Source organism: Manis javanica, chromosome 2, assembly GCF_040802235.1.
Source record: "Manis javanica isolate MJ-LG chromosome 2, MJ_LKY, whole genome shotgun sequence".
NCBI classification, from domain to species: domain Eukaryota; kingdom Metazoa; phylum Chordata; class Mammalia; order Pholidota; family Manidae; genus Manis; species Manis javanica.
In genome coordinates, this window is record NC_133157.1 from 139,013,736 (window position 1) to 139,027,437 (window position 13,702).

The following is a 13,702-nucleotide window of genomic DNA, read 5'->3' on the forward strand; positions in this document are numbered from 1 at the left end:
AAGTCTAACTAAAAATGATAAAAAGAACTTTGATTTCAACCTTCCTGGGTACGTGGTCATCTTTTTCGTGTATCTACTCCCTTTTAAGCCATCTTAAACATTTGATGATGTTTTAATAATTAATATAGCAAATTAGTGTAATTAACATAATTACAACATAATAAATTAATCTTTGTATTTTCTTTAACACTTGAGCATATATTGGTGACTTAGGTAATGATTAAAAATTATGCCACTAGGGCCTGGACTTAATAAGTATTCTCTTGATGTGAAAGGTACAGTTGCTAGGTAATAAAAATTCAAAATTAAGATCATTTTGTCATTTAAAAGAAAAGGACACTTTCTTTGGTTCTATATGATATTATCAAGTCCCTGAAAGGAGAGCTATTCAGAAAAGGCAAATTGGAGAAATTTTATATGCTAATTAAGTTCTTAGTTAAAGGCTACTTTAACATAGTAGTAAACGTAATAACACCAGGACTGACTGTGAGGCTTTTGAAGGCGATGCAAATGGTAATGAGGCAAAGAGGACTATCCTGGGAAGCCATATGAGGAAGCATGTGCTGGAAGGATACAGCTGGAAGGATGTGCGTAAAACATTCTACAGCAGACTGGGGACATAGGTCCAGCGCCAAACCTCCACACACCTGGGGTGGGGTAGCGATTGACTCTGGGTTTGGGTGACTAGACAGTAGACCTTCTAGCTTGGGATACCTTTGAGAATGAAAAGGATTCCCTAAATTAAAAATATTGAAATATCAATTTATTGAGCAATGCATTGGTTTTATGATAGAGGTAAGCCCATAAAATAATTACATTCAAAATATGAATTCTTTCTAAAAAATGAAAGTAGCATATATTTGTTATGTATTGAAGAAAAAATTTAAACTACTTTCGATTGGTTATCTGAACATTAAAATAACATAAGCAGGATTATTATTCTTGGTTTATATTCAAATACCTTAATCCGTATTTTAGACACATATATTTCTTTAATACCATGGCACTGATATTTTATGAAAATACTTTTTCGATATAGTTATTATATAAATTAAAAAATAAATTCCTTGCAGTCCTTTTCCAAAGTTGCATTTAGAGTTAATAAAGTTGAAATTATTGGTGCTTTGTACTGACTTCTCCCTATGGACAGTAATACATGATTGAGAGAATTCTCAAAAGCTATTGAAGCACTTCACAATGGCAGAGTAAATTCTGCCAAGTGGAAGATGTTTTAGGATGATAACATAGAACACTCTGGGTGGAGTGCAGAGGCATGGTAAAAATGGTGATCTTATGAAGTTAAGAAAACTGGAGCAGAAAAGCACTTGGATTTGGTAAGGGTGCAAACATAATTCACAGTGTGTCTACACCACTGCAGTGTTGTTCCATTTAAAGGGAAGCTACAGCTGACAAAATGCACAAGTATTTGTAAAACGTGTGGTGCTGAGTGCATTTTGTTTAATTTGCAAGTGCCTGCATGTATCCTTGAAACGGAGGCATAAGCAAAATGGCTTTTGGAAAGGTCAGGGAAAGACAAAGGTTATTGAAGAGGCACACGTTAGCCTCTGTTCACTGCACATGCCTCCTATACCCCTAAATGGCAGAAGCTGGAGTACAGAGTGCAGATCTACAAACTTGTCTAACTGATTTTAATGCAACTATTAGTACTACTTCATATAAAATAAAATAAAAATTCAGGAAAAGTGCCAAATTGGATGATTCCATAGGGACACTAAGCATCATTTAAGACTGTTCTACGTAGACCAGGACAGATGGCCATCAAACTGGTGCTCTACATCATCAATCCCCATCAGAAATACACCAACAGTCAGGTAATTTAAAGTCTTCTAATAGTCACACTTAAAAAAGCAACAGAAACAGGTGAAATTACTTTTAGTGATGTCTTTTTTACCAGTATCTCCAAAACAGTGTCGTTTAAAAGCTAATCATCATGAAATTGTCAATGAAATATTCCATGTTCTTCTTTTTCTTTGCTGTCTTTGAAATTCTGTGTATTTGCAGTTGCCTTTCTTTCTCTCCGGACTAGCTTGGTAACCACCTATAGTTAGTGGCCACCCTATTGGACAGTGCAGCCATAGATAATAAGCTGATTATAGACGTGCACTCACACGCCTGAGGCTGCACAGCTGTAAGCAGCAGAGTGGGTTTTGAACCCAGATCTGATGGCTCTAATGCTGGGGTCCCTGCCACTCTTCTCTTCAGGGACAGCTTTACCCCTTAGCCTCAGGGGTACAAGAGACCCTTTAACTCCACCAGGGTGCCCCAGGTGTTCCCTAAGCCCACTGTGTCAGAGATACCCTTCCTGCATTGTCTTGTTCTCACCTCTCCACGGTTCAGCTTTTTCTGTGTTGGAGGGAAGTTGAAGCACCCAGGGATCGCTGGTGGGAGTTATAGTCAGCATGGGGCAGGGGCCAGCTTAGGGGGCCTTCTCACAGCCTAGAAGCAGGTGAGCAGCCCGCACACCTGTGTGATGGCCCCTTCTTGTGGTACAGGGCACAGCGTGCATGGCAGTGGGATTGGAGTCTTGTCTTCAGCTTTGCAGTTTCAGGAAGGGATATTATCAGATTATTCAGGGACTTTGGCATCTAAGAAGCCCATTAAAATTCAACAAGACCATCTGAAAGATTCAAAAAGACCACTATTGTTTTAAGATGGGCAATTTGCTGGTAGGTCACTGTCATTTGCACGCAGCACTCTTTCCACTGGAGGAACAGACACCAGAAGGCAAAAGTCCACATTGCAAACATCATGTTGCTGATGGATGGAATTGGGCACCCGAGGGGGTGATGCTCACACTGAGGATGAAGTTTCCCTAAGCTAGTGTTACAGCCATATTGTGTTTCCACAAATCCTTGGTTGAAGCCCTAACCCTCACTACCTCAGAATGTGACCTTATTTGGTGTCAAGGTCATTGAAAGAGGTAATTCTGGGAAAAGGAGGCTATATAGGTCTTCCCTAATCCAATAGGACTGGCACCTGTTTAAGAGGAGGAGACTGGGATACAGAGAGACAGAGGGAAGAACCCTCAGCCTCCACAGCCCTGGGGGAGGCCTCAGGGGAACCCACCCAGCCAGCCCCTCTGTCTCAGACTCCAGCTCTGGAGCTCTGGGAAGCATGTGCTGTGGGTTCAGCCCCCATCTGGGGGAGTGCAAAGGCACTGGGGAGTGCTGAGGTGCTCACAGACGTAGATGGAGATGGCCTCCTTTCATTCTCCCATTATTACATCCAATGTATTAAACTTACTCTATTGTGCTTGCCATTGCTTTGGTGGGGCCAGGGGCATTAGCACAAATATATAAAGACCTAAATGTTGTAAATCAAGCTAAAAACTGTTAAATGATGTCCCTCCTATCCTCCAACCATTTCAAACGGTGATGGTGGGCCAGGTGTGAAATCTAAGCTGGTATCATCCTGGTGCCACCAAGAATGGGTGGCGGGCCCTCTCCTCTGTTCCTGTCACCCTGGGGTCCATGGCCCTGGCAACAATCCACTGCTAGGCCACCCCTCACATCTGAGGACACAGACTGGCACCTGGGTCCACCCTCCAGGGAACAGATCCAGGGAAGACAAGTCTAAGGCCCTATGAAAAGGTGCAGGTACCTCAGGAAAGGATTCTGAGTCCCTCTTCTAGGATGGTGGGGAGGGGACACCCTAAGGAGAGCCTCAGGGCAGGCACAGGGCCTGGGTCCCTCTCTCCTGGATCTAAGGATGGACTGCCTCTCACAGTCTCCTCATTAAGAAATTGAGAAATGCTCAGCTTCTGCTTTAGCGACTCACCTGTAATTTCCTGCAAACACATCCCTGGAACGATTCGAGAGGCATCAGATATAACTGGTTTGGTTCCACTGGTCTAGCAACATTCTGCCTTTTGCCTTTTCCATGACAAGCATCAACTCTGCAGGTGGACAGCCCAGACCTGGCCCCGTCTGCTTCCTGATGAGTAACTACACGTCTCCCCACAGTCTTGCTTGCGTGGCCCAGACGTGCTGCGCCCTGGTCAAGTCTGTCCCCAGCAGCAGTCAGATGCAAGGAGGCTGCACACCACCAGGTGCCTGGGCCTGGTCCCCACAGTTGCTGTCATTTCCTGCACAAATGGCTGAAGCCCAGAGCCTCCTGCTGTGCATTTTTAATACGCTCGTTAGGAAGGAAAAATAGGTTGAATAAATTTAGATTTAGATTATTGAGATTATAAACCTCCTTTTGGTTCTCTTTTAGTTTGTAAAAGCTTGGGCTTTTTTTCATTGTGTATGAATTTGTTTAATTACTTAGATGGTTATTTGAATGGTCACTTGTACAGGGAGGAATGAATACTTTTCGATGTTTCTGACTATTATGAAAATGCTCTGTTCCATGTATAATTAATGGCCCATTTAAGACCTTTGAGGCTTTCACAGTTCATTATGACAAGGTAAGTAAAATCAATCTCCTATGAAAATGATTGTTTATAACTGTTTATAACTTGAAACAAACGCAATTTTCTACAACCAATGTGCTTACAATGTAGTTTCTTATAACAATCAGAATCTTAAGGTTACAAATCTTTGAGATTACTAAGGTAAACCTTTCTTGTTTTATTAAAAAGATAATGGTTAAATATTTAACAACCTTCTTTCTTATCTTTCTAAGCAAAGCCTCTTTCTATTGCTAAAAGCATGTTTGCCAAGATTTTCTCATTTACTGAGAAACTGACTCTGTTTCAACTATAATTCAAGTCAAAGTTTTAGTCAAAGAATTTGGAACCCATAATCATTGTTATGATCACCTCTTTAATCCTTAACCATTATAATGTATTTATTTAAAATAACTCTTTTCCTGCCATTTCTCTGAAGTGATTTCTGTGGATAAGTTACAGAAAAGTATATATGTTATATATAAATAATGACTATTACTCTTGCATGTCTTTCACTTTTTATATTGTTCCACCAAAATTTTTTCTGTAGCTGGCTTGGCTCCAACATCCAAATAAGGTAGGGGAGCATGAAATGAGAAATTAGCAGCCTTTCTAATCTGGCCCCTTTATGAAGAAGCCGCAGTGACCTATCCTGGCCAGAAGAGGGGGATGTTCGGTCATTTTGTGATTTGGACAAGTTCAGACAGGAAGACAGAGTGGCCTTGTTTTTGACTTGATGGATCTTTGTGGCCAAATGCCCCTGTCTATTGTTGATGTCCTGTGAAATGGTTTGTGCTCAACAGAACGCTCGGGCCTGACTGAGGGTGATGACCAGCTCTTAGTGCCAGGGGTGTGTTTCTTCTGATGGCAATTCCTCTAAGGAACGAGGGAGCCATTACCTGGCTTGGACAGACAAATGCCATTGTGTATCATCTGTTTTAAAAAAAGATCAACTGGGGTGATAGGTGGATAATTCATTATACAATAGAGCACTTTTATATATTTCACAAAGACCTAAAGCTATGCATCAATCTTTCATAAAATGGCTTCAACTACTGTGTCTGCTGGTCATATTTTGTCAAGGCATTTTTGCATTACATCTTAATGAATATGACAGACTACAACATGAAAATAACAACTCTCCTTTTTGTATATGGTTTACTTAATGTTTATTTCTAGAAACAACTCAATCAAAGGCTTGAAAATAAAATATATCCTCTTGTAATAATTTTACTTGGGTCTCTCTGACATCTTCAATGCACGTAATCGCATGAACTTGCACAAAAAGAAAAGAAACAGGAAACTAATAAAACATTTGATTTTATAATGTAGAAGTAAAACAAAATTAGTATTTGGCCTAGTCATCACTGTATTTTATTTAGGGGGTTGACGGATACTGGATACAGTATTCCCAGGACACTGAGGGCTACACATTCAAGCAAACACATAGAAAATTATCTCAGAAGTTGGAAGTCTCAAGCCCTAAAACAATGGTTTTCTTCCTGGAATTGAAGAAGCATTCAGAGAAATCTGGTTTGTGCCAGGCTGCACTGTCACACAGCATCTCTGATGGTCATGCCAAACCAGGGGCAGGCCCTGCAACAGAACCGTGGGAACATCCTCTTCTGAAACTTCTTTCTCCAAAATGTTTGTATCATTCTGCACCTACAAATATTCCTTTTTAGTATTTATCACTTAATAAAGTAATTATTAGTTATTTTAAATACTCAAAAAGCACAGTAAAAAATGTAAGAGAAACCTACCTTCCATATTTCACGAGTGTCAATATACTTCCATTAGAAAAAATACCCTCAGACATTTTTTTAGAGATAATGGACGTAGAGTTGTGATTTTGCTGACAGGAAGTGGAAAGAGAAAGATTACATGGTGGCCAAAGAGTGGAATGTGTCGATCTAATACAAGCATTGTTAATGCTATTTAAATATTTCTATCATCTTGATGTGATTTTAGGATTCTGGTATCCACCCATGCCTTACAGTATGCTGCTCAGGCCTCAGGGGTTGAGACATCTAGCATAGCTACCATTGTATGAAACATAGTTTACCAAGGGAAAAAATATTTTGTGAAAGTATTTATGAAAGGTGAATGAGTGAAGACATATTTCTAAAATGCATGTTTTTCATATTTGCCATCCTCTCTTTTCTTTCTTGGTGTCTGCTTTCCCTGTCCTCACACAGTCCTGCAAGGTCTCCATTATGAGCTATACTACCTCTGTTTAGCATTCTCTCTCTCTCAGTTAAGTCTAATCTATGATTTTGGCAAGATGTTAAGTTGTCTTATATTTTCACTGAATTAAATATGATTTCTGAAAAATACACACCATTTGTTAATATGTTTGCATACATTTTTTTCTCCCTAAAAACTCTAAGATTACCTCTGAAAATTAGAAGTAAAGAAATCAAAGTTGTAAAAGTAGGTGCATTTTTGTTGGTTAACACTGTGGTGATTATAATTGTGCCATTACCAGATAAGTTTGTACTTGTTAACTGATACTTTCCACTATTAATATTGAGAATGTATTCACTTTGTATTCTGAATTAAAAGAATTAACTCTAACATATATTTTATATACCTAACTATATATACATATTAGAATATATTTTCTACTATATATATATTAGAATCTTCCTCATTGAGAAAATGGAAACATTAGTTTATGGTTCCTGCCAAATGGCCACATTCTGCTGCAGTCATCATATTTTGAGAAGATCGAGTATACTGAAAAAGCAAAATTAGAATAAGAACTTGCACTGTTCAGACAGTCAGAATGTGCAGCTTCACTACCAGTGTCTGCCCCAGCCCCACCATGTGGCCATAATGCCTTTTTATAAAGTACAATTCTGATCATGTTTCTGCTTAAAAGAACAACCAAGCAAGTAAGAAGCATATAGCTAACCTTGATGGCTTCTGTGACCTCCAGGATGGGCCCGGCGGCCTTCTCGGCAGCTCCTGTAGGCCCAGGTCCATGTCCCACTGTGTGGCTGCTCACCATCATGCAGACTCCACATTTACACTCTGTGCCCTTTTTGCTCAAAGTTTTCTTTTTTATTCCCTATGAAATGTTTTTCTTCCCTTCTTTGCTCCATATGCTGTTTCATGTTCTTCAAGGCCCAGGTCAGATGTCACTATCCTTCCGGGTAGGGCACATCATGCACCCCTCTGAGGCCCCAGAGCTGAGTGTATAGCCTCTCACAGCATGTATCACAGCGGTGTGCCCATGTTCATCCCCAGCTCCTCTGAGGAAACCTTGTCTTTGAAATAGCACAGGCTCTGGGGCATAGGCTTGAACCCCAGCCCTGCCACCCTCAGCTTTATAGATTCCAGGTGTGCTGCTTCTGTAAGGTGGGAATAACCACGTCTACCTCCAGGTGCTGCTGTTAGGAAAGAGGCATCAATAGATGCATGTCTTCTCCATTTAGGCGAAATTATGATCTTGAGAAATTCTACTCACCTTGTGTCCCAGCAATCTAGCATGGAGCCTACCATGTAGTAAACTCTCTATACTTATTGAATGTATGATAGAATATATAAATAAAGATTAAATATGGGAACTGACAGAGAATGCAACTAAGTTTATGACATATTCTATTAATTTCAAGTATATAATGAGGTACAGATAAAGCAGTGAAAGAACCTCATCTTGTCATTTTGTTATAACATATTTTCAATTTGAGTTCTAGTTAAGGAGGGAAACCAGTAACCCAGATTCTACATCCTTGATTTCCTTATACAAAATAATTTCCAGGATGAAACACTGGTTTCTATCCTTTAAACTCAGAATTTACAACACAGAGGTCCTCATTCATCTGAAATTTGGTTACATACAAAATCAAACCTAATTCAGATCATTAATTACAGAGCTTTGAGTGTTCTATTCAGCACTGATAGCTATATTCTCTTGAAGAAAACTGCCACATTGTCAAAGAGTTCCTGTTGGCTTGGAAATTCCAACTTCTTTGGGATTTTACCCAACTCTCCATTTTTAAACCATATTTTCCCACTTGTTAGGAATAAGGTACAAAGGGAAATTGCACAGATTAGCTTGGACTAGTTTGCATTTGGCTTCACTGAGAATAAGCAGAGGTGTGAACCAGAAAGAATAGACAGATGCCATTTTGCTGGCCCAGTGTCTTTCCCTCCTTGGGTCCCAGCACCCATGTTTTGCATAGGAGGTTTAACTCCCCCAAGTCTCAGTCTTGTCAACACTGTAAATCAAAGTATTTTCCCCTTGCCTGTGCAATCACTGGTGGCCTGCCAGGCCAACGAGATGCACCCTATCCATACCAGATTCTGTCCCCAGATGTCCAGGTGTCCCCTCCTCCCTGTTACCCAGGTCTCCGGAGTGGACCTTGGTTCTCATCAGACCGAAGCTGAGCCTGCCATTTTCCTACCATTTTGCAAACTATCTGAGGGCCTTGCAAGAAGTCTCTTTTTACTTGTTCTGCAGAGTGGATTCTTGTTGCTTATAACCAGAGAATCCCAACTAATACATTTAAGAATATTTGTAGTACTAAAGGGGAAATGTTTTAATCTCAGTATCATCTTAATCAATGTCAAGTAGCTATAGTCAATCCATCAAACAATAATTAATGCCTAACAAGAAGTGGACCCTATGTGACTGGTGGGGCAGCCAGCCCTCCTGAGCCTTGACTTTCTCACTGTGAAACGAGGATGATAAAACCACTAGATACATTTTTAAAATAGCTTTTTCTGGTAGCAAATTATAAAAGATGGTAACAAAAGTGTTTTTCAAATCAGAAAACACTCTATAAAGTAAGGTATTTACTTACCTGTCATTTAGTCTTTTAACAAGCATTTCCTAAAAAACAAACTGTTCTGACAAAAAACAAATGTACCGTGGAGATATTTTAGTGTTCATAGTGTATATTAAAAAACAAGTCAAGTCTTTTCTAAAGTGTGCAATCAGTGTATCTGAACATTGACAATGTCCTAAGCAGGTACAATGTCTCCTCATTTTATTTGGGTTTGCAATAATCTCCAGTACTCTATAACAACTTCATTTTAATGGGTCCACATAATAAGGGGCATATATTGAAGGCTACTTTAAGGGAGACTTCTGAGGGGGAATAAAACAGAATTGTATGGAAAAAATGGAATTGTACCTGATACTGTCAGTCAACCATTTCAGCTGGCCTTTCACTTCCTGTGTTAAAATGTAGTCTCAGCCCTCGTTATTGCCATTCTAGAGGGGCAGTGATGTATAGGGGCAGAGCACCTGGGTCCCAGCTCAGGCTTCTGTATTCATTATATTAGTGTCTTTAGGAAATTGGTTTACCTCTGTATACCTTTCTCTCATCTGCCAAATAAACACAATGTCTTTTGTTGTAAGAATCAAATGAGGTCATGGGTTCTTCTGGAAGTGCTAAGCACTGTCAAAACAAAGGTAATATTTATCCATCAGCAATTACTGTTTGCTTACAATCAAATATTTACTTAATAGTACAGATGACCTTGAACAATGCAGAGGTTAGGGACACCAATCCCCCTTGGTTGAAGATCCGTGTATGACTTTTGACTCCCCCAAAACGTTAATAGCCTACTGTTGACCAGAAACCTTGCTGATAACATAAATAGTTGGTAAACATTTATTTTGTATGTTATATGAATTTTATACTGTATTCTTCCAATAAAGTAAGCTAGAAAAAATAAAATGTTATTAAGAAAATCATAAGGAAGAAAAAAATACACTTACTGTACTGTACTGTATTTACTGAAAGCAATCTGTGTATAAGTGGACCTGTGAAGTTTAAAGCTGTGTTGGCCAAGGGTCAACTGTGCTCACATTTCAACTACTTTATGATTACATTCAGTTAAACAAACTTTCTTATTTATTTTTCTAGGACATTCTGTGATTGATCTTAAGAAAACAGAATTTGTATCCAGTACCTAGCACAGAGCCTAGAAGGTAGTAAACTCTCAAATGTTTGTTGAATGAATGATAGAGTATATAAGCAGAGATTAAATATAGGCATTGACAGAGACTACAGATAAAATACATATGCCATGCTCTATCAGTTTTGGTATATAAACTCTGGAACGGCATGAGGTGTAGCTAAAGCAGACAGAAAATCTGTAAATCAGTCATTTAGATGAGGCTACTCTGTGGACAAGGGCGAGCAGCACAGCCCCTGGGAGTTTGTTAGGATTCACATCCCCAGTCCCACTCTAGATGGGCTGAGGTAGAAAGGGGCCCCCAGGGGATTCTGATGCCCATTTAGGTGGAGAGGACTGGCTCAGACATTCAATCTCAGTTACTCTGAGTTTATTTAAAATTATAAAAACTTAATTTACTTTCTTTTTTTAGCTTTATCAGCTATAATTGATACGTAATGCTGTGCAAGTTAAGGTTTGCCACAGTGATTTGATATATATATATATATGCATATATTGTAAAATGATTACCACAATAGTTATAAGGTTAACATATAATCATCTCACATATTACAATTTATTTTTATTTATTTTTATTTTTTGTGGTCCAGCTCCTCTTCTGTATGCCAAGTGTAGTCCTTATAGTATAATAACAATTATAATATTTTTATCTCCTCCTCCCTTTAGGCTAATGTTCATCAGGAGCCCAAGTAACTCAAATGAGATTATTTCACTCTTCTGCTCAAAACCCTCCAGACCTTCCTGCTCTCACCTGGAGACAAATCCAAAGCACTTGCTACGACCTGCAAGTTTCTCCTGAGTCAGTCCCTGGCTGCTGCTTGGATGGCTCCCCACCAACCTCACTTTCTGTGCATCTGCTTCAGCCAGCTTGGCCTTGTCCTCGTTTCTTGAACGTCTCAAAATTTTTCCCATCCCAATGGCGCTTGTCAGTTCCCTCGCTCTTCTCCTGATCTTTGCTTGACTAGTTCTCTTACTACTTTTATACGCTGATGGATGCCACCTAATCAGCAAGGCCTTCCTTGACCATTCTCCCTAGCCAGCTTCCTCATCTACTGATCACTATCTGACATACTGCTTTCCTCTGCCCCCCATCCAAGAGAGAAAGGCCTCTGTCTCTTGGGCAGAGGTTGTTCCCCCCGAACCTATGACAGGGGCTGCCACACAGGAGATAATCAATACACTTGTGCTAAGTGGAATAATGAAGTACCTCCTGTGTGCCAGGCACCCTCCAATGTGTGCTGAGTTAAAACTCTCTCAGATTTCCTAGGCACGTTATCCTGTGACACTCTGCAGGTGATGTTCTATAACTGGGGGTGTCTTAGAGTTTGGGGGGCCCTGTCTTAGAGTTTGAGGATCAGGGAATGCCTGATTTATGCTGCCTCCCCGGGAATTCCAGTGCACAGCAGCAGCCAAGACTCTTGGCTGTGGTCCCCAACCCACACTGCCTGGTGCGGTGGGGTGCTCTGTGACAGTGAGATTTATTATAAGGAATTGGCTCCCATGACTATGGAGGCTGGCAAGTCCAAAGTACGAGAGATGGCTGATGTCCCACCAGCTTCAGTCCAAAGCCAATAGCTGTTGTAGAATCAGGAAGAGCCTGTGTCTCAGCTCAGAGACTGTCGGGCAGGAGAACTGTCTCTTACTTGGGAAAGGGCTAACCTTTTGTCCTAGTCATGCCTGCACTGGTGGATGAGGCCCATCCTCATTGGGGAGGGCAATCTGCTTTACTCAGCCTACCAATTTAAATGTAAATGTCATCTAAAATACCCTTATAGACACACCCAGAATTATATTTGACCAAATTTCAGCACCCAGGCTTGGACAACTTGATACATAAAATCAATCATCACATCATGACACTGGGCTTCATGCTTCTAGGGCTGTTTTCATCCCTCTTCATTCTATGAATATGCCATTCATATAAAGACATAAATAAAAAGTTTCACTTACAAGACTATCGTCTTGCAATCCTTTGTGACAGCCCTACAGGATCTCTCTCATGCACCAAATCAAAATATTGAGTATTTGATTTGGGCTAAGCACAACTTCCTGTCTGGATGCTCTTCTTCAACTGTCTTAAAGAGCAGCTAGTGCAAATGTTCTATAAACAAAACAGGAAAAATAATCACTTAACTCTTCAGAATAAATTTAAAAGCCCATACAGCACATATATCCACATTAATCCCATTAAATTAAAATATTTTCACTTGAGTTGCAAATAAAGTTCAAAGGGTCTTTCTCTTCACTTAGAAATAAAAACAGAAGCTGGATGTGAAGGAATAAGCTTGGCTGAGGTGATGCACCCTGGGGACAGGTGTGGACCACTCCACATGGCTTCTTCCATCAAAGTATGGGATGCAAGCCTGTGTGGGTCAGTGCAAGTGCGGACACTTGGGACCCTCTCCAGGGCATAGGTGTGGGCATGAAGTGGTGCATTCAGGGGTTGGGGTGGACTGGAATTGGGAGGGTAGCTGGAACTTGGGGTGGGCCAGAACCCAGATTTGGGGTGGACCAAGCTAGGAGACCAGCAGGAGCTCAGGATGGCCAGAAATGGGAGGGCTGTGGGGGCTTCTGGTAGGAAACAGATCATGTATTGGGATACAAAAAGAGCCTCAATAAATTAAAAAGTATTGAAATTGTCTCAAGCATCTTTTCAGATCACAATGGTATGGAACTAGAAATAAATTACATTATGCAAAAACATGGAGGCTAAACAACATGCTTCTAAATAATCAAGGGATCAATGAACAAATCAAAACAGAAATCAAGCAATACATGGAGACAAATGAAAACAAAATACAGAAGTTCGAAGTATGTGGAATGCTGCAAAGTGGTTCTGAGAGGGAAGTACATAGCAACAGAAGCCTACATCAAGAAACAAGAACAATCCCAAATAAACATCCCAAAGTTAGTAGAAGGAAGGGCATAATAAAGATCAGAGCAGAAAGAAATAAAATAGAGAAGAATAAAACAATAGAAAAAATCAATGAACCCAAGAGCTGATTCTTTGAGAAGATAAACAAAATAGACAATCCCTAGTCAGACTTACTAAGAAAGAAAAAGAGAGTACACAAAGTCAGAAACACAAAAGGAGAAGTTACAACTGATACAACAGAAATACAAAGAACTGTTAGAAAATTCTATGAAAAAGTATATGCCAAAAAATTGGACAGCCTCGAAGAAATAGACAAGCTCCTAGAAACATACAACCTTCGCAGAATGACCCAGGAAGAAACAAAAATCTGAACACACCAATTACCAGTAATAAAATTGAATTGGTAATCAAAAAACTCTGAACAAAAAAATTCCAGTAGCAGATGGTTTCACAGCTGAATTCTACCAAACATTTAAAGAAGA

General features: G+C 40.0%; 1 long non-coding RNA gene across 1 annotated transcript in view; it reads left to right on the top strand.

Moving 5' to 3' along the window:
- Positions 1–12,333, top strand: part of LOC140847890 (uncharacterized) — a 136,785-nt gene extending 124,452 nt beyond the window's left edge. Inside the window, exons 2-3 of the long non-coding RNA XR_012128157.1 lie at positions 10,294–10,358; positions 11,012–12,333. This is a non-coding gene — a long non-coding RNA (uncharacterized lncRNA). The remainder of the gene's footprint in view (positions 1–10,293; positions 10,359–11,011) is intronic.
- The last annotated feature ends 1,369 nt before the right edge of the window (positions 12,334–13,702 follow it).